The sequence below is a fragment of the Xyrauchen texanus genome, chromosome 13 (genome assembly GCF_025860055.1).
Source record: "Xyrauchen texanus isolate HMW12.3.18 chromosome 13, RBS_HiC_50CHRs, whole genome shotgun sequence".
Classification (NCBI taxonomy): domain Eukaryota; kingdom Metazoa; phylum Chordata; class Actinopteri; order Cypriniformes; family Catostomidae; genus Xyrauchen; species Xyrauchen texanus.
This window is the reverse complement of record NC_068288.1, coordinates 9,788,873-9,815,729: the sequence shown is the minus strand read 5'-3', so window position 1 is coordinate 9,815,729 and position 26,857 is coordinate 9,788,873.

Here is a 26,857-nt window from a genome sequence, read left to right as displayed (position 1 = left end):
TATGGAAAGAAATTGGTACTTTTATTCACCAAAGTGGCATTCAACTGATCACAATGTATAGTCAGGACATTCATAACATTCAAAAATGACTATTACAATTTGAATAGTAACTTCTATTACTAACTTCTAGAACTTCTTAAACTACTTTTTAGTAGCAGCATTTTAGCTGTCAGATTGTCCAGATACTCAGGTGACATTTCACCCCACACTTCCAGTAGCACTTGCCATAGATGTGGCTGTCTTATCGGGCACTTCTCATGCACCTTACAGTCTAGATGATCCCACAAAAGCTTAATAGGGTTAAGATCCATAACACTCTTTTCCAATTATCTGTTGTCCAATGTCTGCATTTCTTTGCGCACCCTAAACGTTTCTTTTTGATTTTCTGTTTCAAAAGTGGCTTTTTCTTTGCAATTCTTCCCATAAGACCTTTTCAGTCTTCTCTTTACTGTTGTTCATGAAACTGGTGTTGAGCGGGTAGAATTCAATGAAGTTGTCAGCTGAGGACATGTGAAGCGTCTATTTCTCAAACTAGAGACTATGATGTACTTATTCTCTTGTTTAGTTGTACATCTGGCCTTCCACATCTCTTTCTGTCCTTGTTAGAACCAGTTGTGCTTTGACTTTGAAGACTTTCTATGAAATCTTCATTTGTTTTTCTTTTTTTTGGTATTTGAAGCATTGTAAAAACAATGATTGACTGATGAGATTCAAGAGAATGCTGTTTCGTTTTTTGCTGTTGCCATTTTTGACCTAATATTGACCTTAAGACATGCCAGTCTATTGCATACTGTGGCAACTCAAAAACAAACACAAAGACAATGTTAAGCTTAATTAAACAAATAGCTTTCAACTGTGTTTGATATAATGGAAAGTGATTTTCTAGAACCAAACTAGCAATTTAGCATGTTTACTCAAGGATAAGGTGAAGTGATGGCTGCTGGAAATGGGATCTGTCTAGATTTGATCATAAATTACTTTTTTCAAATAGTGATGGTGCTGTTTTATTTTATTCTTATTTTTTTACATCAGTAATGTCCTGACTATACTTTGTAATCAGTTGAATGCCACTTTGGTGAATTAAAGTACCGATCGTCCAAAACAGCAAAATCTGTACTTTATTCCAAACTTTTAGCTGCCAGTGTAAATATTCAATTTAATTTATATTAATATATGAATAATATTAATTTTAATGTGTCTGAAAATATATATGGTTCAAATCCCTGTATTACAAACAAATGCTTTGCTCAAATTTTAATCCTCATCTGCAAGTTGTTCAAATTTAGAGGAGAATAAATAAAAATCCCATTCTTATTTTCTATATATAAGTGAGTAAGCAGCTGTCATGTATGCAAATGTTTACCTCTGTTAAGGGCAGGAGATTTTCTTACGTTTGACGAACAGAAAACAAGCCTGAACTGTAAAAAAATAATTAACAGAAAAATTAGAGAGAAATAGGATATATTATCACTATAGTGATGGCAGTAGCACTTTAAAAAGACGTCATCGTGGTGCTGCATAACTACACTCATGCAAGTATAATGTCATGTTTTAGGACCCTTTAATATTTATGACAAAGAAAACTCTTTGGAAAGACAAAAATAGCATCTCTTCTGTATCACAAAAGATAACGTTTTGGTGCATCACAACATAAGCCATGTCCTTTCAATATTTCACTCAATGGCCCATAGGTGGCTCTCCCACACAAATGGGTTGAAATGGAAAGAGCCCAGTGACATCAGTTTGATTACTTAAAATGGGCAAGTAATGCAGAAAACATTTGTCAACAAGACATTTACACTAAACCTGTGATTTGTTCAATGTATTTCCACCTTCTTCTTCCCATACTTTCCCAATTGTTTCCAATGGTACATTGCAGTGGTGTAGACAGACAGATGACCTCTACATTTACGTTCAACTTCAGGCCTTTGTAATTAGAGAAACAGTCTAGCGAATCAGTACATGAATTTTCCAAAAGACATTTTCATGGTGTGTAAACTATAGGCCCTTGGATACTGCAGTGGAGCTTGGCCTTCTGAAGAATGTTGAAGTGCTGACTGCTATGGATCTGCGACTAGCATTAGGTAAACATTGAGCTGTAGGTAGAATTTGCCCTGCACAGTAGATGCAGTGAATTAGTTATGGGAATCGGATACTAGATCAACATGACAAGACAGCCTCAGCTTTAAAGGAGACCTTGTCATTGTCCTTTTCTGCATATCGCGGCATCATTTTGTGGTCCGTTCTGCATAACACGGCAGCCCATTCGGCCCTTTTCTTGGCCGACCCACTGGCCCACTCGGTTCTCCCGATGGCCAGTCCACCTCTGATCGGCCCCAAAGTGCGTCGGCCCTGAACACACCCCCATCTGCTGTTGGTTGGACAAACAGATAGGCCTGCTCCAGTTGGTTGAGCCATTGTTGCTACAGTATGCCGGTGGGTTAGGATGATACCCCAAAGAGTGGGATAAGAGAAAGTATTTTAATATTGAAAAAAACTTACTCCAGCTTTAAAATCACCTGCATAGCACAGCAGACTCAGGGAAAAACTTGTGCATATAATAGTCTGTGATCAGGAACTGGGTTACTTGCTTGGGGCTGTTATGTAACACTGGTGTAAGTGTAAAAATTGGCCCAACAATATTTATTTTATTGTTGCTCAGTGGTATCCCCCTGGAAAAGACAAATATACTCATAAAAGCAATGACAACAGCACAGAAATCAAATTCAGATTTAAATATGCATTGTCTCCCTGCAGACGCACACCTCTTTTTATAGTCCACTATATAAGAAGGGAGAGTGACCGCCAATACTGAAGAGTTCGACTCAGAAATGCCTCTCCTCATCTGCAGACCTTGTTAAACCGCTCAAAAACAGGCTACTCTTGCAGACTGTGGGATTATCAGAACGATGTAAGATAAAACATGCCACTGCGTCTGTCTGTGCTCTTTTAACAAGTCGACTACTGAAGGGGAAGACGAGGTGTCAGGGGCTTGTCCAACATGTTTTGCATCTGCACCTGGGTGTGTGTCGCATGCTTTCATGTCCAGACAAATCTCTCTGTGGCTGGCTGCAATGAATCAGATTTCACAATGAGCTGGCAAATAAGCCATCGTCTGCATATCACAGACAAAATTATACACAAATGCTTATTACTAATTTTTGATTCACAGAGAACATTGTCATGTGATGTGACAAGCTTACTGTGGATCATTTTGAGCTATCAATCATTAATTATGAAGCTTATTTCTTTTTTGTAATCATACAATATTGTGTTCTCAAGAAGTTCCAAAGTGCAGGCAGTCGACCGGTATTGTTGAAAAGGTGTGGTTAGTCCATTATTTATGGAAACCTACAGTTTTATCCACGGTGAAATTTGCCTTGACACTTGTGTGTCCGAGATGCCTGGGCATCTGTGTCATAACAGAAAACTCTTACAAAGTATCTTTTGATGGGCCATTTAATACAGTACAAGTGGAAGACTCATAACACTGAACTGTGACTTTACTCAATACATCTTATTTTAAATCATGACCTAATTTTTTATGGTGTTCATAAATTCATACCAGATGAAAAATATGATTTTTGAAGACACTGAAAGGATGCCTGGTAAAGGATTTTGCCCTGTTATAATGGTTCTCTGGTGTCCCTCCTCTTCTATACAGACTGCGGTGAAGTCCATCTGGATGACAGCTGTGCCATTTGTTGTAAACACAACCCTGAAAAAAATAATACAGTAAAAATAGCTTTTTTGTAAATACAATTTGAAACCTTTCATGTTTAATTGAACAAAGTATACAATTGGTTAAAAGTCCCCTGTTTGATACAGTCATACCAGGGTAGCTATGGTTATGAATAAGGACATATATGTTACATATCTGAGCCCATGTAGTCTCAGTACCAATCACAATAAACTTATAAAACCGAGCACAAAATGGTTTAATAATTTGAACATTTTTAGAGCTCCATCTGATCCCAATTAGCTGTGGAAAGCAAGAAAATAAAATATTTAGACTACACTACAAAAATTATTTGATTTTTGTCGCTGGCCTCGTTCTTTGTGGAGAAACACTCATAAAGGACTCAGCGTTTCCGCTTACTTGAACAGTCCTGCAAAAATATTTTTAGCCGAGATACACCAATAAACATTAAGTCGTGTTTTTGTAGCATGAGTCCGTACCACGAATTATGTCATAAAGGAATGGATGTACGTCACTGAGCTCGGGGTGCATGAGTAGGTGGTATACTACATTAGATTAGAGGACAGACTCCAGTGAACTGTCTGCGGGCCGATCCCACGGATTTCCACAAGCTTCTATTTTGGAGCAAGAGGGCCTACTTTTAGTTTGTAAAAAGCCACAGTACCATATTAAGGAAGGTTAAAGTAATTGTACTTTGTTTACTCAAAGGCAGAGTCTTGCCACAGCATAGTGCTTCTTTTAGTTGGCATGGGTACTGATCAGGTTTTCCGTATGCTGCATGGATGCATGTATAGATCTGTGTGAAAAGTGTGGAGTTTTAAGTCTTTAATCAAGGAGACTTGACCACGTTTTTTGTGCTTGGCCTTTGATCTACAGTTTCGGAATAATAAGAGACACTAGTCAAAATGACACAGTGATGCATCCAAGAGTTCCAGTACCCTAAGATCAGCCACATTATGCTGACTCACCGACAAGTGGCTTCTCCTATCAGACAATTTTGCATCGTCTCCAATGTGTTTACCTTCCTTTGTGGTGTGACTAGAAATGGGTTGTGTCAGCAGTGTGGGAGACCCAGGTTCAGATCCATCATCCTGGTGGCCCACACATACTGCCATACTATTGTGTTCCTCTATAATTGAAATGCAATGCTACTTTAAAAATCTGCTAATGGGTAAAACGACAATGTAAAGGATCTTAGTTCGTGGGCAATGGAGGCGTCAGAATACAGAGAACAGTTGAGGTTATTATTTATTTCCACACACACAAACAGGTCAACAAAAACAACGGCTCTCAGTGGACGACTCAAACAGAGCTCATCGTACTAGAATTTGCAGTCTCTATTCTGTCGCTGCCAGTCGTTTAGACATTAGTCCCTTGCCACTCTCTCGCCCACACTGTTGCTATCAGGTCTCCCTCCTCCATCACTGTAATGAGAGGCAGGTGTTAGAATAATTACAGCCCAGGTGACAAGCCTTACCACTTTCCCACTCCCACAGACAGACACATGACCATGCCCCCATGCCACATTTCCCCACCACCAACTCAGGCCAGGCAACATCCAGCCCAATCGCTGTGCGAGTTGTATTACGCCAACTTCAAGTATTGCCTCCAATTCTTCTTGAACAACCTTTTTCTTGTGTTCAAGTAGACGATATGGACAGCTACAAACCACCACCCCCGGGGTGCTCTCAATATGGTGCTCTATAAGGTTCGAGCGACTGGGAAGGGGTCCAACAACAGGGATGAGATTATTTATCAAAATATACCAGTCATATTATCTTTGAATACAGATAAACTTTATTGCTATTCTAAACATAAAACTAATCTAACACATACAACATGAAACAGGTTGGTGAGTAGTGACAGAATATTAAGTAAATTATCAATACAGAGAAAATTTACTTTATTATTTTTTTATAACCATTTACCCTTCTTTGTGTCTAAATCGTTTTGCAGTCGGATTACCCAAAGTATTTAACTAGTACACCAGCACTTTGAGCAAAAGTCTTGGAGATGTACTTGCGTGTCGTTGCGTTTCCTTGTGTTGCTTGGCTATTTGGCATTTGTAGAAAGTTCATTCTGTCAATGTTTTGGATGCTGTTATGATCACGTATAGCTATTGCGAATTCCACGAATTCCACTTGAAACCTGGGAAAAGTCTGTAAGCTGCGACAGTGAGAGGTGGTCTCCACAGGGTACTGGGGTGAATGAATTTGTTTTTTGGAGTCACCTCCGGCCCGAGCTCCGCCCTCTCTGGGACTACCGTCACCTACCTCCATGGTTTGAGGAGGTTGAGGTGATAGATTTGCCGTGCCCCTCCCCTATTTGTTCGCCTAGCCTCATAATCGAGATCTCTAACTTGTTGCGTGACCTCAAAGGGTTCTTGCAACTTGGCGAGTAATTTGGAGCTCAAAGTGGGCAGCAATACAAGAACTTTATCTCCCTGTCCAAATTTGCGTAGTCGAGTGCCCCTGTCGTGCAGTCGGCATTGACATTCTTGTGCTTGGAGCAAATTCTCCTGTGTTACCTGACCCAAAGTGTGGAGTTTTGCTCTAAGGTCAAGAACGTGTTAAATCTGTTTTTGCTATCCCTCCTCACAAGCTTCCCATATGGCATTGAGCATGCTGCACAGCCGATGCCCATACAGTAACTCAAATGGGGAAAACCCTGTGGAGGCTTGAGGGACCTTTCATACAGCAAACAGCAGGGGTTCGAGCCACTTATCCTAATTTTTAGCGTCTTCGTGTACGAACTTACGAATCATGTTTTTCAAGGTATTATTAAATCTTTCGACCAACCCGTCGGTTTGCAGGTAATAAACGCTGATGCAAATAGATTTAATGCCTAATAATTCATACAGTTTGCATAGTGTATGTGATGCGAATGTTGTGCCTTGATCAGTGAGGATTTCCTTTGGAATCCCCACTCAGGAGATAATTTTGAAGAGTGCCTCTGCAACTCTACGTGCTGAGATGTAATTATTATTCTTGGGTATTTTAACAAAACAAACCTCACACGTGAACTACAATTACTGTATTACTGTATGAAATATATACTGAAATACAAACAGCACATTACATGCCAAACCAGAGACAGAATATACTGGATCATTGCTACACAACAATAAAGGATGCATATCGCTCTGTCCCTAGAGCAGCTTTGGGACTCTCTGATCACTGTCTGTTTCATCTTCTTCCAACCTACAGGCATAAACTAAAATCAGCTAAACCTGTAGTAAAGTGGAAGAGACAGTGGAAATTCATTTCCAGCACATGTACAATCAGCACTGGTGTCCCCCAGGGATGTGTGCTCTCCCCACAACTCTTCTCCCTATATTCAAATGACTGCACCGCCAAGGAGCCCTCTTTTAGCTCCTGAAGTGTGCAGACAACACTACAGTCATCTGCCTCATCCAAAATGATGGTGAGTCTGTATACAGAAGGAATGTTGAATGACTGGTTCACTGGTGGAGTCAAAAGAGCTGAACATGCTCAAAATGGTGAAGATGATTATGGATTTTAGGAGGAACACCACAACATTGAACCCCTCACCATTCTAAACAGCACTGTTGCAGCAGTGGAGTCATTCAGGTTCCTGGGCACTACCATCTCACAGGACCTGAAGTGGGAGCTACGAAATCAGATATCAGAAGACTGAAAAGAACAGTTTGGACTGCTGAGAGGATCATTGGTTGCCCCTGCCCTCCCTTCAAGATCTGTACACTTCCAGAGTGAGGAAAAGGTCTGGAAAAATCACTCTGGACCAAACTCACCCAGCCCACTACCTTTTTGAACTGTTGCTTTCTGGACGGCACTAGTCTTATTGTGTATTTCTATATGTACTTTATTTTCTATCCACTTTTTATTTTTATTCTATTATTATTATTATTATTATTATTATTATTATTATTATTATTCTATTATTATATCTAGGTCTTATTGCTGTATTGTTTGTGCACTGGAAGCTTCTGTCACCAAGTCAAACAAATCCCTTGTTTGTGTAAGCATACTTGACAATAAAGCTCATTCTGATTCTGATTCTAATAGACAATAATCTTTGTGTTAGGCCAATGAACTACATTGGCGGAAGAAATGTTTATTCTGATTATTGTTATTTATAATTAAGGCTGTCAATCGACTAAAATTTTATAGAATTAATTATGTGATGTGGCAATTAATTAATCAAATCAATCATAATTAATCGCATATATCAATATTTATTGGCCCCCACAAGATGATAATCTTAAATATAACGATTTAAATAATTATAAATAAAATATATAATAGTAATTCAGATTATTAAAATGTATTCTTTTTTTGTGGCAGACAATAAAAGTATTAGACTATACAAAAGTGGCTTTAGAATATATTTTCTTCTTCTATTTCCATATTTTTAATTCCATAATTTTGTCGCCACACTAGCAGACACACTAGCAAACAACTGGCTAAGGGTGACCCACATGCAGACTGTTTTGCTGAGATCTCACTCTCTTCAATCGTAGGTATGACACATGTGCCGATTGAGAATGGTGGAGGGGTGACAGAAAACGCAACTCTCTCTCTGATTCCCTGTCACTTGGAGCTTGCTGTAATAACAACAGTAGTATGACGTGAGCATGAAGAATTGTAAAAGAGTGATTTAGGATGTGATTCATGGAGTAACTTACCTTGTGAATGTGTGTGATTGTGTTTTTTTTAAGCAGGAGTAATGTGCTTTTTCAGTTTTTGAAGCCATTAACTTAGCAGGGAGTCCCAAAGTTCAAGTGATTAACACCCTCCCGCTGGCAGACGCTAATGTGCGCTTCTTCTCCCTGGTGGTTGATTATGCAAATGAAGCTCTCTTCTGAAAATCAGTGGAAAAATCGGCTAGTGTGGTGCCAGCTTAAGCTTATTATTGGCCTACTCTAGACAGTTATCCATTTTCAATTGAGTTTGTCAATCCCTCACAGGTCATGCATGTTTTATTAAACATATGCCCTAACCCAAACCACAGCCCTAAACCTAACCATCAGTAGTGAAAAAATGTAATCTTCAAGGGAAAATGCAACCTCATAATCATACTAATCATTGATTATGTGAACACGATAATCAATGCTTCCTGCTTTCCACAGGACCAAAACCCATGCCTCTGAGGCTGCTTGCATAATGAGCTTTAGCACCACAAGACAAGGATAACAGATTTGAATTGATACAAAGATGTCTGGTTGGAGATGGAACATGTCAGTAACTTAGTAGAATATAATTTTTTTTACATTTACAGGTTTTGGACCCTATTTTGCAGAAGTAAACTATTGTTTACCCATTTTCTTTAACCAAAAGAAAAAGAACAAAATATTAAGTTTGCTAGACTTACACTGCTTAATAAGGCAGAAACGCATCATCAAAGTATGGGGTTGGTGTCAGGGTACCTAAACATCTGTAGTTCCCATGTGATCAAGCAACTTAAGGGCATGAACTACTGTGATTTTACCATGGGTAAAGGTTTTCTTTAGAAGAAAAAAAAAGATGGTTTCCCAGCAGAGGGGTTACCAGGATATCATGTTTGGGGGGGCAACATAAACAATTGAAAAAATCGGCGCAAAATTAAGCTATACTACACACAATCTGTTTTAGTGCATATCTTTTTCTAAGCCAGGAACCCAGAGATAGGCACAGGGCCCCTATTAGTCTATAGGGCTTAAACTGGATTTTTGTTGTGTCAGACCTCACTCATCTGCTAGCGATGGAAAAATATGCACAAAACAATCCACTTTTAAATTGTAATTTATCATCAGATGCAGAGGTGTTTCCAGCATTGAAGGACATCTGGGGCTTAGCCCAAACAATTTTATTTTCACACTAGCAACCACTTCCCTGTAGTCCAAAGCTGGTGAGAGGGTATTCTTTGAGTTTTGCTCTGGCTGGGCCTGTTTCTACAGTTCCTAAATCTTCCACTCTAGTACTATCCTCAACATCCTCTCTCCTCCCTGAATCATCTGTGATGCAAAAGAACAGATACAGCACATAACTTATTGCAAATCAGCTTCAAACAACTAATTCATCAAGTGCTACATATGTCAAATTATAGACCAATACCATTGAAGAAAATGTATTGGGAAGAGCAGATCAGTGGGATTGCCCTAATATCTATCATGATTCTTGAATTTTCATGTACATTAACATAAAGTCATCACAAAAGAGTTATATTATAGTGAGTAAAGTGAGGTAAAAAATGTTTTGAATATAAATAATTTATATTTTTTGACATAAATAGTCAAAATGATGTATAAGATCCTAAGTTAAATCAATACATGAATGACTTTAGTCTAAGTTCATTGACACACTATGGCATCGAACTGTATATAATTCTCATCATCTCTATGAGAATAATTCATCTGTCAAAATCCTTTCATTAGGATCATTGAGATAAACAATGTTTCACTTTTAACTTTCTCTAAAGTAAAGTGACTTATTAATTGTTACCAGTTTCCATGCCTGATTCTGGCACAGCTGCTGCTGCTGCTCCTCAGTCTGTTGCTCATCTTTGCTACACTCTACAAAACCATTTAATCAAATCAAAGTGTATATTTCCTACAAACTAATATCACACATACATTTTATATTAATGCTTATTGGTTATCCTTAGCGAAAACAACACCTGATAAACAAGAAAAGTACGCTCCGAACGGGGCTCGAATCGCGGTCTCCGGCGTGAGAGGCGACTGCGTTAACTCAGAGCTACCAAGCTGCGTCAATCTAAACAAGGAGGTTAGAGGCTACATCTCTTGAGGTTTAGCCTACTGTGGGTGAAAGCCAGCTAGATGATGATCTTAAGACTTTAAGGACAAAAACAAATGTGAATTCTCACCCACTGACTTCTTTCGGAAAAATCCCCAAAGCCTCATTTGCTTAATTTTTGCTGTCTTTCCTGCTAATTGCCGTTAACTCGCCACAAAGTAACGTTAGTTGATGTCAACGACTGTGCAAGCTCCTCCTCTACCTGCTGCATATTCAACAGAGAGGAAGAAACGGAGTCGCCCATAGGCTACCGACAGCAAAGGAACTTATTCTATAGGCTAGATTATGCCTATGTCTATTTTTACAGGCTGTATGCAGTATGTGCAAAGCCAAAACACAATGAAATAAGGCAACTTATGATTTAGGGGGTTTACATAGGCTATTGTCCGGTTTCATATTTGTCAGTCAACTATTCAAAAAACATTCGGGGCTACACTCAAAACATTCGGGGCTGAAGCTCTCAAATTCTCAGGGGAGGCAGAGCTTATCCTAGGAGAGGCACTGCCTCCCCCAGCCTCCCCCTAGACACGCCCCTGTTTCCCAGGGGGTCTCTGGATCCAAAATGTTGATTACCTTTGCTCTAATATAAAGCTGTTACTACAGTTGATATGCCTGCCATAAACAAGTAATTATACGGTGGAACAAAATTTGTAGAGGCATAAAATTAAGACATATTTTCATTTAACCATCCTGTAATTAGGAGAGTGACTGCTGAGATGAAAGATCTTGACATAAATTTCCGGTAAAAGCAAACTATCATCTCATCCAGAGGATTCCAGACAGAAGTGCCCTCCGCTTAGCGTCTGCAATTTAGCAGGATTCTGTGATTTTCCTTTTCTGTTTACCAAAGAATCCCATCTGTTTCATCAGTAAAATCTCTTAAGTGATATAATGTTCTTTGAGACAATTCAGTGTAGGGTCATTAACAAAGATGGGATTTAGTTGGAAAAACCCTAGATGGGTCCTGATTAAAAACGTTTAAAAAAAAGCATATCTGTCAGTGGGTACAATGTGTCGCCCCCTTAATCTAGCAAACTGTGCATAATTTCTTTCACATGACCATTTATTTAAATGGCATATCATTTTGCCTGTGATTGTGAGGTGCACTTGAGACAAGAGTATATTTTTATGCTAAAACTATATGTCAAAGTGCATTTTCTAAGGCATGTTAAATTAATTTTATGTCAGATGATACCTATGAAGGTCTAAAAAAATATATGTAATTGCAAATGTAAAAAATATAAATTGTTTGGATAAAGACTGGCCATGAATTATCACATGAAGCATCGTTCCATATAGGGTATAGTACAAAATGCTAGTAACAGTAAGCTTTGCCTCCAAATGTAGGAAATACCATTAAAAATTACCATTTTTATTTTAAATAAAAGAATACAGAATATTTCAACTTTTCCTGGCTTGTTTATGAAAATGCTGATTTGATTTGAAATATAAATCATTTACATTGCTTACCCCTAATGTGTGGTACAGTTGTGTCACTACAACACTTTTATTTTTATTTTCTTCTTTTTTGAGAAATCATATTTATTTTTTCCTATGTACCTCACAAAGTAACTTTTGTCTAATTTCAATTAATAGCAGACATTCTGAAATATCAAATTAATTGCTAACTAATGTAACTAATTAGGCATATTTTATTACTACTTGCTTAAAAAGTGGCACAGATTACCCTACTTTCCCCATTTCCCATTATGAAGTTTACATTTATATATGATTCAAGATATACACATATAATACAATTTCAGTTATTAATATAAAAACTCAATACTTAGTTCTCAGAAAAGTCTGGTGGCAAATGGCTCAAGAATAGAAGGACTAGCCTAAACCTGTGAGACAGGTCTGTAGACACATATCCAGACACTTGATCCCCTCTGATTCATGAAAAGGGGCAGACAACACAGTAAGATGGAGGGAGGAGTGGAAGAGCGTGGCAGAAAACAACACAAGTCATAATTGCATGCGTAGGCTGACACATCTGGATTTACCACTGCTTGGCCTTTTGCCTACAGACTTTATGATGTTTTTTTAAGGATGTTTTTAGAATATTAGCATATTTTCTTACTTACTACAAAAAGCTGTGTCTTAATGGGCTTGGCACCTCTGCGGCCAGTGCTATATTTGTCTGCACTGGAGAGAGTAGGTAGAAAATGACACCATTATTTTCTGTAGTTTCCCCTCCAGAATAAATTAAAGAGAAAGAGATAGAAAAAGAGAATGGCTAAAAGAAATGCAGGGGAGTTTGACTGGTGAAATAATGCACTGGCACTGTTTCTACTAGATTGGCACATACAGTAGATAGACTCTCTGGTCACCTATATGGCAGCTCAAAAGACACTCTCTTTGACAGTGAGTAGGCACAATCCAACTACAAACTGCTTTAACTTCAGCTTCCTGCCCCACTTCCTTAGCCTTTATTTACTTTATTTACAGAAAGTGCAGATGTTGCAATCAGAGCTGAAGTTGCACTGATCTTGTACAGGTACTATTACGTAGCATAATAGCATTCTAACACAAATGGACAGCTTAAGTATAAAAAAAGTCCAGTAAGATTTCTTAGGACATGAGCAAGAATTTGGGGATTTTTACAAGTCTGACCCAGTTTGGTGACATGTTAAAGGAATAGTTAACCCAAAAATGAAAATTCTCTCATCATCTCACCCTCATTCCATCATGCCATCATGCCATCCCAGATGTGTATGACTTTCTATGTTCTACACACACACACACACACACACACACACACACACACACACATATGTTGTGTTTCCATGTTTTATGGGGACTTTCCATAGACATAATGGTTTTTATACTGAACAAACTTTATATTCTATCCCCTAAACCTAACACAACCCCTAAACCTAACCCTCACAGAAAACTTTCTGCATTTTTACATTTTCAATAAAACATTGTTTAGTATGATTTATAAGCTGTTTTCCTCATGGGGATCGACAAAATGTCCCCACAAGGTCAAAAATTTCGGGTTTTACTATCCTTATGGGGACATTTGGTCCCCACAAAGTGATAAATACACGCTCACACACACACACACACACACACACACACACACACACACACACACACACACACATTGTGGTTCCTATCACAAGCTGGGGTCGAACTCTGGTCTCAGATGTGGAGAGTTGAGTGTTCTACCACTTAGTCACAGAGGAGGTAATGTTGGACCTAAACGAAACACTCAAGGCAGTAGTCCAGGCAAAGTAGATTTATTAAAAAAAAGGGTACTTTGCAAGTCCAAAAAAATCCAACAAAAGTTCTTCTCAGAAAGAGTACAGTAGAGATAATGCAAATAATAACAGAAGAGAAATAAAATAACTCCACGAGGGGAGAAAAACTAAATCAAATAACTAAGAACATCTTACTTGGGATAGCTTGGATAACTTGGAAGGAGTCGGTGGGACACAGCAGGAGACACATAGCAAGACTAAAAAACCGAGTGAGGGACAAGGGGAAAAAAAACACAGCTAAAATACTCTAGGGGAAACAAGGCACAGGTGACCTGGATAACGCGAACAAGGACGGAACAAGGACGGTAATGAAACATGAAAAATGGGGTTAATTCTAAGTGAACAAGGGAGAAACAAACGATAAGAAACAGGGTTAACTTTCCTTGCTATGCGAAAAGGGCCGATGTATTTCTGGGAAAGCTTCTTAGATTTGACCCGGAGGGGCAGGTTCTTAGTGGCTAACCAGACTCTTTGACCAGCTCGGAAATTAGGGGCCATATGTTGGCGGCGATTAGCCTGGCTTTGGTATATCTGGGAGGTCCGAAGGAGGGTACGCCTGGCCTTCTTCCAGGTCCCCCTACAGCATAGGACAAAGCGCTGGGCCAAGGGAACACCAACTTGCGCCTCTTCCTCAGGAAATAATGGAGGGGTGTATCCAAACTGGAATTCGAAAGTGGGCATATTCAGCCCAAATGATATAGGTGGCCCAAGACGTGGGATTACTGGCCGCCATACACTGCAAGGTGGTCTCCAGATCATGATTAATCCGTTCCGTCTGCCCATTAGACTCTGGATGGAACCCAGACGACAGGCTGGCTGTGGCCCCAATAAGCCTGCAGAAGGTCCCCCAAAACCGGGACGAGAATTGGGGACCTCGATCAGAGACAATATCCAGGGGAATTCCAAATATCCGGAATACATGGTTCATTAGGAGCTCAGCAGTCTCCTTGCCTGAAGGCAGCTTGGGCAGGGGAATAAACCGGGCAGCCTTAGAGAACCGGTCTACAACCACCAGGATAACAGTGTTGCCCTGGGATGGAGGAAGTCCTGTAACAAAGTCCAGAGAAAGGTGTGACCATGGCCTGTGGGGAACAGGTAAGGGACGGAGCAGTCCCTGGTGTCGCTGACGTGTAGACTTTCCCTGGTTGCACACAAGGCAGGCCTCCACATAGACCTGAACGTCCTTCTTGATGGACGGCCACCAAAACCTCCGCTAGAGGATTTCCAGTGTGCGAGCACTTCCTGGATGGCACGTCAAGGGTGACTCATTACCCCACTGCATGACCCGGGCCCGAACAGATAGAGGAACGTACAGGCGTCCGGCGGCACCACTGCCTGGCTCGGGCTCATGGACAAGGGCCTCTCATACCCCTCTTTCTAGTTCCCACTGAAGAGGCGCAACTATCTTAGACCCCGGAATAATCGATGCCAAGGGCTTCTCATGTATTTCAGGAGAGTGGACTCGAGAGATGGCATCCGGCTTGACATTCTTTGTGCCGGGTCTATAAGATAGGAGAAACTGGAATCGATTAAAAAACAGGGACCATCGCGCTTGCCGGGGTTCAACCGCTTAGCCTGCTGGAGATATTCCAGGTTCTTGTGGTCCGTGAGAACTTGGAAAGTATGCTGGGCCCCCTCAAGCCAATGGCGCCACTCCTCCAAGGCCAGTTTTACCTGGCCTTGGTAGTTATTCTCTTGCCTCAGACAGGCTGCGAGACATGAAGGCACAAGGGTGTAATTTTCCATCCTCACCCCTCTGTGACAGGATGGCCCCCACCCCCACCTCTGAGGCATCCACCTCCACCACAAAAGGTCTTTCTGGGTCAGGGATCACAAAAATTGGAGCGGAAGTGAAGCGGCACTTGAGATCTTCAAAGGCCCCCGCTGCCTTTGGACCCCAGTGAATCTTGGTTCCTCCTCCCTTAGTAAGTGCTGTCAAGGGGGCTACCACAGAGCTGAAATTCTTAATCAGGGCTTGGAATACTGCGGGGGTGTAGGTGAGCCCGAACGGCATCACCAGATATTCGTAGTGACCCGTGGGGGTGTTGAAGGCCGTCTTCCATTCGTCTCCTTGCCGGATCCGCACGAGCTGGTAAGCATTGCGGAGATCCAGTTTAGTAAAAATGGAATCCCCTTGAAGCAGCTCAAAAGCAGTGGCCATGAGAGGAAGGGGGTATCGATTCCGAACCGTGATCTTGTTAAGGCCCAGTAATCAATACAAGGCCTAAGACCCCCGTCTTTCTTCTCTACAAAAAAGAAGCCTGCCCCAGCCAGGGAAGTAGAGTCACGGATGATGCCGGCTGACAAGGACTCCTTAATGTAGGTATCCATAGCTGAGTGCTCGGGGGAGGACAAGGAGAAGATCCGACCCCTGGGAGGGCAGGGAGTAGATCAATGGCACAGTCGTAAGTGCGGTGAGGCGGTAAGGAAGTAGCCCGGGACTTGCTGAACACTGCCATGAACCGATGGTAAACACTGGGGACTCGGGAGAGGTCGACAGACTCTTGAAACTCGGAACTAGGGGCCGAGGGACTCTGAAGCATGCAGATCAGTTGGCAAGTGGAACCCCAGCTTAGAATGGTGCCAGTATGCCAGTCGATCTGGGGGTTATGTCTGCACAGCCAAGGGTGACCCAGGATAATAGGATACTCGGGGGAGTCAATGAGATAGAAGGTCTCCTCCTGCTGGTGTTGAAAGACGGTAATTTGTAGGGACTGAATCGCCTCTGTTACTTTGCCTGGTTCCAGAGGTCTGCCATCCAAAGCTGTAACTGCCTGGGGTTGAGGAAGTAGTTGGGTAGGGATCTTAAGTTCCTTAGCCAAGGTTAGACCAGGAAGTCACCTGCGGCACCAGAATCGATCATAACCTGGACCTGATGCTGGTGGCCCTCCCAGGACAGAGTGGCTGGAATAGCTAGGACAGCGTTATTAGGAGGAGCTCTAATTTTCCCCATCACAGCCCTCCTGTAGCTGGGCGGGGACAGGCGTTTCTGGAAAGCTCGGGGCAAGTGGAGTGGAAGTGGCCGGCAACCCCGCAGTAAAGGCACCGACGCTCCCTCATGCGACGTTCCCTTTCATTGGGAGAAAGCCTGGAACGGCCTAACTGCATGTCCTCCGGGGAATCATGGAGCTGTTCAGGAGCCGGGGAAGCTCTGAATGAAGGAACACAAACTGGAGAAACAGAGTTGCTCAGAGGAACTTGGGACTGAGACATCTGGCGGCGAGCTGTTCTCCGCTCTCTCAGACGATTGTCCAGGCGGATGGCCAATGCTATGAGGGACTCGAGATCCCCAGCTGGTTCTCGGGTGGCTAACTCATCTTGAAGGGGCTCAGACAACCCTCCATGAAAACAGGCCCTAAGCGCTTCATCATTCCATCCGCTCCTTGTTGCTATGGTCCGAAATTCAATGGCAAAATCCGCCGTGCTGCAGGAACCCTGACAGTGAGAAAGTAGCTTCTCGACCACTGACAGGATGATCAAACACCCGCTTGAACTCTTCCACAAATGCCGCGTAAATGTTGCGTCACAACAAGCCTCCTGGGATTGCCACACTGCGGAGGCCCAAGAGAGCGCCTTGTCTGAAAGAAGGGTAATAATGTAAGCAATCTTGGAACGGTCTGTGGGAAAACTTGAGGGTTGGAGCACAAAGGTGAGGGAGCATTGGGTGAGGAAACCCTGGCAGGAACTTGGATCTCCAGCAAAGGGCTTGGGAGGTGGAAGTCAGGGCTCCACCACTGGAGAAGGCCTGTCACCACTCGGGGGTGATCTGGGGGAAGGTGAAGGACCAGGGAGGCATGCAAAGAGCTGGCAGATGGAACTCATCATATCAGCCAGGAGTTGAGAATGACTGGTCATCAACTCTTCTTGTCAGCTGAGAACAGCTTCATGGCACTGGAAAGATGCCTCATGTTGAGCGATCACCACCAATAGGTCCTTGGAACTTGGGTCCATGACTGACTCAGTTTTTCTGTCACGAGCTGGGGTCAAACTCGGGTCTCAGATGTGGAGAGTTGAGTGTTCTACCACTTAGCCACAGAGGAGGTAATGTTGGACCCAAACGAAACACTCAAGGCAGTAGTCCAGGCAAAGCAGATTTATTAAAAAAAGGGTACTTTGCAAGTCCAAAAAAATCCAACAAAAGTTCTTCTCGGAAAGAGGTATTGCTACAGTAGAGATAATGCAAATAATAACAGGAGAGAAATAAAATAACTCCACGAGGGGAGAAAAACAAAATCAAATAACTAAGAACAGCTTACTTGGAAGGACTCGGTGGGACACAGCAGGAGACACATAGCAAGACTCAAAAACCGAGTGAGGGACAAGGGGAAAAAAACACAGCTAAAATACTCTAGGGAAACAAGGCACAGGTGACCTGGATAACGCTGACAAGGACACACGAGGAAGAACTAAGGCAGAGGGGAACACAGGTGACCTCTAGAGGCCCAGAGACAAACAACAGGAGGCAGGATGCTGACAGTTCCATGTTTTATGGGGACTTTCCATAGACATAATGTTTTTTATACTATACAAACTATATATTCTATCCCCTAACCCTAACCGTACCCCTAAACCTAACCCTTACAGAAAACTTTATAAATGTTTACATTTTCAAAAAACATTATTTAGTATGATTTATAAGCTGTTTTCCTCATGGGGACCGACAAAATGTCCCAACATGTTCAAAAGGTTCAGGTTTTACTATCCTTATGGGGACATTTGGTCCCCACAAAGTGATAAATACATGCTCACACAAACACACACACACACACAAACACAAAAAGATTTTTAGAAGAATATTTCAGCTCTGTCGGCTCATACAATGCAAGTAAATGGTGATTAGACCTTTGTAGCTCCAAAAATCACAGAAAGGAAACAGAAATAAACAACAAGACTTCAGTGATTAAATTCATATCTTCAGAAGCGACATTATAGGTGTGGGTGCAAACAGATCAAAATGTTAAAAAAATTACTCTAAATCTCCACTTTCACTTTTACATCTGAAAGTCACATGCTGTGCCTTTTTAGTTTTACTTTCACATCTGAAAGTTAAAGTTAAAGTGCAGATTTAGAGTAAAAAAGGACTTAAATATTGCTCTGCTTCTCACCCACTTCTGAAGATAAGGATTTAAACACTGGAGTCATATGGATTACTTTTATGTTTCCTTTATGTGATTTTTGGAGCTACAAAGGTCTGATCACCATTTATTTACATTGCATGGAACTACAGAGCTGAGATATTCTTCTAAAAACCTTTGTTTGTTTTATGCTTCAGAAAGTAAGTCTGGTAAACACATCTGGTATGGCATGAGGGTGAGTAAATGATGAGAGAATTTTCATTTTTGGGTGAACTATTCCTTTTATGTGATTTAACACAAATATTTGTACAAAATGTTCACAATAATAAAATAAATAACTATAAATAGATCACATCCATTGAGGAAACATCTGCCACCACCAGAATTATTTGGCTAAGTATCTGAAGTCTATGTTAAATCCGAACATCCTGACTATTTTTAGCTTCCCACTCAATACCACAGACTAATTATTCAACATACAGTCATAATGGACTATACGTTCTAGTGGAGAAGACAGGATGTGATGCACAGTGCTATGCGTACGATACAAACAGCCCAGCTGTGGGAAACCGTTTGGCCCCACCCCATTGCATAACCATAATAGCACTTTGACTATTTGGTTGAAAGACTGCTATTTAACTGTCTAGTCTTAATTAACAACAACAAAAGTGGGCACCCATGATCATTTGAGAGTTTTAGATGAGAAACACATAGAGCTGTTTGTTCTCTCTGAAGTTTGAGCTACTGTAAAATGTAAATAGCATCTTCAGCAATGTCCCACAAGCTTTGCTGTTATCATGCAATAGATCAATGTGGCATTTTTCTCAGTTCACGTTGTTTTGGCTCATTTAATGCCTTAGGCGCTGTCCTCAAAACTATAGACAGAATAAGATGGTCATTGTTGTTTGGAGTCCATTTGCCAAACCCCTGGTGGATTCATGGTTGACCAGGAAGAATGCATCTATTCATCTCTCTGTGTAGTTGTTCTGACAGTATAATGTTATGTTTCTGTAATTTTGGCTTTTCTATAGGTGGTCTATCCACTGAGAGCTTGAGTGAGAGTCGATAATACGATTGAAAAGTGAGCGTGCTATTTTTTAAAAGTCCATCCATCCAACCATCCATCTTCTATAGCCGCTTGTCCTATGCAGGGTCGTGGGTAGTGCTAGAGCCTATCCCAGCTGTTTTTTGTTGTTGTTTTTTTTTAAGTGAGTTATATAAACATTAAAACACATGAAAAGTATTTAAAACTGATCATATGCTGTTTTGCAACAAACTACATGCTAGATTTAGATTAGGGGCTCTATTTTCAAACCCACTTTAGGTTCAGGGCTACGTGCTACAACCGTGCGCTACGTCATATCCAATTGTTTTCTAGGGCAACACACAATGGGTATAGGTGCTGTCTGTGGGTGTATTCGCTCAAACTGTGGGTGTGTTCATGAAAAAACATAGGAGGTTCTTGTCAATAGTGTCTATTTCTTGCGCAAAGTCTAAACTCAGTTTGGGGATTTTACTAGCAAGTACTATCAAAGTGCATGTCCAAACTATGGAATTATAGTGGAACATAAAATTAAGTCCCTTTAAATTACAGTAAATACCAGCCGTGATTTTGCTTGTCAGAAGATCAATATGATTAGCCATTCTTTATCAAATTAATTATAATTGCATTATTTAATGGATCTAACAACAAGTTAGTCCTGGTGAGCACCGCCTTTTTCATGGGTATATAATGTGCTTGTCATAGGACTATATTCAAGGACTCAGCTACTGAAAAATAACATAAGACAAAAATTGTATCATACGTTGGCTATATTTCTGTTGTCTACCAATGTATTGCATGCAGCCCATTTACACTTCTTCTTTTGAATTAGCTGTCTTCACTTATATTGTTTGCACTTTACCTGCCATTTTGCCAACCCAATTATGCCTAAAGGCCGAAACACCTTTGAGTCAAGTATGTGAATACAGATGCTTCTAGCAAGTTTGATTCTGTGCATTGTTGCGCTCCAAAATGTGTCAGACCACATTTTATAACACAACGCAAGTATGCTTTGAATTCTCAACATTGACGCAAGGGGCACTTTATCGAACATTATTGTGAACTCTCCGGATCTACTGCCATTTTTCTCTTTCAACCCAACTGCTGTTATGGTGGAGCAACAGTTTGAAGAAAATATTGCTGAGCAGGAAGGTGAAGACATATTAATAACCTCTTTTGTACTGAAGTTTGTTACCAGCACAGTAATGCAAGAACGCACTGTGTGCAAGCATGTTTAACTGGACTGCATGTTGGCAATGCGTTACACGTATTTGCGAATGTACGTTTATGGCCTAAGAGTTAGCGCATGCTTGCTCGAAAGCACCAAAACTCCTTGGCCATGGCCAATGACTTTGCTCAAATGGCCTATCACATAGCACTGTGCTTAAGATGTAGTGCTCTTCAAATTGGGCCCTGAGACTTATACTTCGGTTTTTCATGTGACTATGTGCACAGTTAAACGCTCCAGCCTATCAAAGTATACTTGATTTGACTATCGGGCTTCTCAATCAGAAGGCTGCAGCCTAGTTAGGCTGAATATCATGGCTGAAACGTCATCAAGCACCATCTAATCTTTCTCAATTGTGAGGACCCTTGCAGTCTTCATTCACCATATTTTGGAGGATGCATCAAGTGCTGAACTTTAATGGTAAATGGTCTGCACTTATATAGCGCCCTTTTAACCTTAGCGTTATTCAAAATGCTTTACCCTGCATCTCATTCACCCATTCACACACATGTTCACACACCAATGACGGCAAAGCTGCCATGCAAGGTGCTAGCCTGCCATTGGGAGCAACTTGGGGAGCAGTGTCTTGCCCAAGGACACTTCGGTATGTGGAGTAGTGTGCGCCGGGTATCGAACCACCAACCCTGCGATTAGTGGACAACCTGCACTACCACCTGAGCCACAGCCGCCCCATATAATCACCCACAATCCCTTACACTTGTCCAAATTTATTAATAAAAATTCCATAAAATGAGTCCTTCTGCATGCTATTGCATGACGGTGCACTGTCCTGGTTTCTTCCTCCATATCTACAAATAACGTGTAGTGTATCAGAACAATTTCCACATCTGTCATCTTCGATTCCGCTTATTTTCTCTTCAAAGTTTTCATACCATGACAGCGGAGGCGGAAACCTTTATGACATAGCCATGCAAACTTACTAGACAATCTCTAGCTCTGAATGCTGAGAAGGGGTCTAGCCTACAGCCTTAAAAGGTCTGGTCTAGGAAGGACACAGCCTAGGCTGCAGCCTTGTGATTGAAAAACACCCTATATGCATGTACAGAGGTGGTGGACGCATGCTCAATTGCACATTTCTTCCACTTCAAGTGTTAAAATCTTTAAAATCTTTCCAGCTAGAGTTATACAAATGCAGGTATCTCCTTACCTTCTCACTCATGTGTTCTTAACATGTAATTCCACTGTTTTTGTTCCCACCTTAGTCTCCTTTTGTTAACCGGTGTGTACGTTGTATTCCTGCACTCCTTCATGAAAGCAGTGGTCCAACTGTGAGTGTTGCCATCTTGTAGACCCACTTATTAGTGCAAAAAAATCCAGGTGCCTGCGCAGACTATGCGTACAGAGTATGCGTAGAAAAATCAGGCTGCCCTATCAGGGCCCTAGCAAGGTAATCTGGGCCCCCTGACTCTACATTGCTCTGGGCCCCTTTTCTATTAAAAAATAAAATGTATAATTTTTTGTGGGGCCCCCTGGACCTTTGGGTCCCTACAATCTTTAACACCTTTTGCCCCACTAGGTACGGCCCTGAGTACTAGCATACCCTGCTGATGACAGAATTTATGTCACGCACCCTGGCTGTATGCATACACTAGCATAATTAGTATAGAAGTATACTTTTGGCTTTAGTTTCTTAGACATTCCCAAGAACCATTCCTTTTGGAGTCTTCAGATTTGACTTCTGTCCTCAATTCCAGGTTCTTTCATAGTGATTTTGGTCAAATTGCATCAGTTTTTGCTTAATTTGTGAGCTTTACTAAAAGCTAATAAACTAAGAGGCATTGTCAACCAGCAAAGCAGGACAGATAATATCTGTGTCTCCACTGTGCCTACCTCCTAGTGATTATCAGCATGAGTGTTTTTTGCCAATATTTTACCACTTTCTTTCTAACAACCTTGCATCGGGGGCTGCACAAATACGCATTTCCCCCAGTGAGCCTACTTCCACACGTGCTGTGCAGGGTCAGGGAGGACGAGGAACAAGTCATTTTAGTGGCTCTTACTGGCCCACTCGGAATTGGATCTCAGACCTCACGCTCCTCACTACAGCACCTCCCTGGCGGATTCCCCTGAGGAAGGACCTTCTTTCTCAGGGACAGGGGACCCTCTGGCATCCATGCCCAGACCTCTGGAACCTCCATGTCTGGCCCTTGGATGGGATGTGGAAAATGGTAAAAAATGGTAAATTGTAAAAATGGAGCCACAGCCGCCACAAGATCTAAGTGGCCAACCACCAGCTGTCGGTGGACCCTAATCTCCCTTGGGCAGCTCCCTCTGACTCCGGTCGCTGTGTTTGTAGAGCTCCTTCCTCACCAGGCAGGACCTACCACTGCGCCACTTCCATGTGTGGCTTGTAAGCTGATGCAACGTATTTGCCACATGTTGACCTCCCCAGCCTGGGCAGGATGTGGTCTCTGCAGGGTCTTTTCCACCTGAAAGAATAGGATTGGAAAAGAACACCTTCCCCGATGCGTGTTATAGCGTTAGATGGCCCCAGCCGCATCTAACACTCTATGGAGAGAAAACATAGAGAGAAAAGGCCGCGGCTGGTGCGGCCTGCTCCCAAGCTTGTCACATCACTTGTTCCCTCCCTCAGGGATGCTGGGAACCTACAATGTATATTATGTTTTATGGGGCGTTGGGGAAGGTTACGTGCAGCATGATGCGGTCTGCTCCTTTGGCACACAACAGCTTGCTTGCACCTGCATCAGCAGTTCACGTAACACGGATCAGTGTCATGGCGTTATTGGATAGGAAACCATAGTGTCACTACATCAACACTACTTTGAGTTAGTGACAGTATGGGAATGTCTAGGTTACTGTTGTATAAAGCCTCAACAGAACCAGATATTATGTCACAGCTCAAGAGTAATGACTTCATGAATTTCTTTACAGATAAAATTGAAATAATCAGAAATAAAATTGGAATTATGCAATCATCTGTCATAGCACCTCAGAAAACAGTGTCTAATAATTTTCCTCATGTGCAACTTCAATCCTTTGCTATCATAGGTCATGAAGAGCTAACAAAACTTATCGAAACATCAAAAGCCACAACTTGTTTGTTAGATCCTATACCAACCAAGCTCTTAAAAGAGGTATCTCCTGTAATCTCAGAACCTTTTCTTAATATCATTAACTCCTCGCTATGCTTAGGACATGTCCCAAGAAACTTTAAAATGGCAATTATCAAACCGCTTATTAAGAAGCCACAACTTGATCCTGGAGAACTTGCTAATTATAGACCGATTTCAAATCTCCCGTTTATGTCAAAAATACTAGAAAAGGCAGTATCTTCCCAAATATGTTCATTTATACAGAGAAATAGTATATATGAAGAATTTCAATCAGGATTTAGGCCTCATCACAGTACAAAGACTGCACTTATCAGAGTTACAAATGACTTGCTCTTATCATCTGATCGCGGCTGCATTTCTCTTCTAGTGCTTTTAGATCTTAGTGCCGCATTCGACACGATAGATCACGACATTCTCTTGAATAGGCTGGAGAATTATGTTGGAATTTGTGGAGTTGCATTAGCATGGTTTAGGTCATATTTAGCAGACCGCTACCACTTTGTCTATGTAAATAAGGAATTGTCAAACCAAAGAAAAGTAAAATATGGAGTGCAACAGGGATCAGTTTTAGGGCCTCCATGTATATGCTTCCCCTGGGAGATATTATCAGGAATCGTGGAATAAGTTTCCACTGCTATGCTGACGATACACAACTTTATATTTCTTCAAAACCTGATGAGATTTCACAATTCTCAAAATTAGCAGATTGTATCAATGAAATAAAAGATTGGATGGCCAGAAATTTCCTTATACTCAATTCTGACAAAACAGAGGTTCTAATTATTGGACCAAAATACTCTAAAAATAAGCCGCTAAAATATAATTTGACTCTAGATGGATTTACTGTTACATCATCTTCAACAGCGAAGAACTTAGGTGTTATATTTAATACCAGTCTGTCCTTTGAAAATCTAATTACATATGCTCTCTGTTGCTGATGCCGAAAAACTAATTCATGCGTTCATGACCTCAAGACTAGATTATTGTAATGCATTACTGGGAGGATGTCCAGCAAGATCAATAAATAAACTTCAATTGGTTCAAAATGCAGCAGCCAGAGTGCTAACAAGAACCAAGAAATATGATCATATTTTATCATTGTTACATTGGCTTCCTGTTATATTCCGTATTCATTTTAAAATTCTGTTAACTACGTACAAAGCTTTGAATGGTCTAGCTCCGCAGTACTTAAGTGATCTTCTACCACACTATATTCCAACACGTTCATTAAGATTGCAAAATTCTGGCCTGTTAATAGTTCCTAGAATATCAAAATCCACAAAAGGAGGTAGATCCTTTTCATATTTGGCTCCTAAACTATGGAATAGTCTCCCAAACACTGTTCGAGATGCAGACACACTCTCTCAGTTTAAGTCTATACTAAAGACTCATCTATTTAGCCAGGCATACACCTAATTTATCCTCCAACCCACAATTAGGTTGCTTTAGTTGGGTCTGCCGGAACCAGAAACCAGAAACATTGATCATGATCTATAACTCTGCAATAAATTGAATGGCATCTACGCTAATATTATTGTATTTGTTTCCCTGTCTCAACCTCGGGACTCCTATCCTGAGGTCACCAGAACCAGCTGGATTAAGCTCCATTCCTGCTTTGTGTTGGACTCCACTGCTACATGTCGCTGAATGATGATGACTAATAGCAGCTGGTGCCAGTCAAACATCACTTCAGTCTATTACGATGGACTTCAGAGGATGAACTGATGCCAACTCCAACCTGCATCACCTCTGTCTATTGATGGATTTCGATCTTGAAATGGAATGCATAGACTAACTATTGCCAACAAAAGCCTTCATCAGCCAATTAAGAAGGACAATTGCATCTATGTGAACTTCTGCAATTAATCAAGATGGACTTCAAAGACTTTGGTCATTAATCTTACAGTTCAAACACAATCAATGTTTAAACACTGACCCTTAACACTTACTTAGTTTAATCATTTTAAACCATGATTTTAACTATACATAAGTAATATTTACATTACATTCATAATGTTAGCCAGAGGGGAACTGGCCCCCACAGTGAGTCTGGTTTCTCCCAAGGTTATTTTTCTACATTATCTACATCTTATGGAGTTTTGTGTTCCTTGCCACAATCGCCTACAGCTTGCTCACTGGGGTTATTAATACAATTATTATTTAATTATTTTTAAACACGATTAATAATCGTATTTTATCTAAATTACACAATGATGATTCATCGACTTTATAGACATTACAGTTTTATCGTCTGTTAATGCGGATCTTCTGTAAAGCTGCTTTGAAACGATGTGTGTTGTGAAAGGCGCGATACAAATAAAATTGACTTGACTTGACTTGACTTGTATCCCCCGTTCCTTGACGGAGGGAACGAGACATTGTGTCCCTCTTGCCACAACACTGTACCAACTGCTGTAAAACGCCGAACCTTATTCCCGGCTCCTCAGTGCAAAACCTGAATGAACAGCCATATTGCGCCCTCCTTTAGGAGTGGCACGCAAATTCTGTTTGCCAATTTTTCATTGGCCTTTTCTCAAAGTTCAGAGGCAACTGAGGCTCTCAAGAGAGACCCCTAGTGCCACTACATTGACACAACGTCTTGTTCCCTCCATCAGGGAATGGGGGTTACAACAGTAACCTAGACGTTACTTTTATATTTCCTTTATGTGATTTTTGGA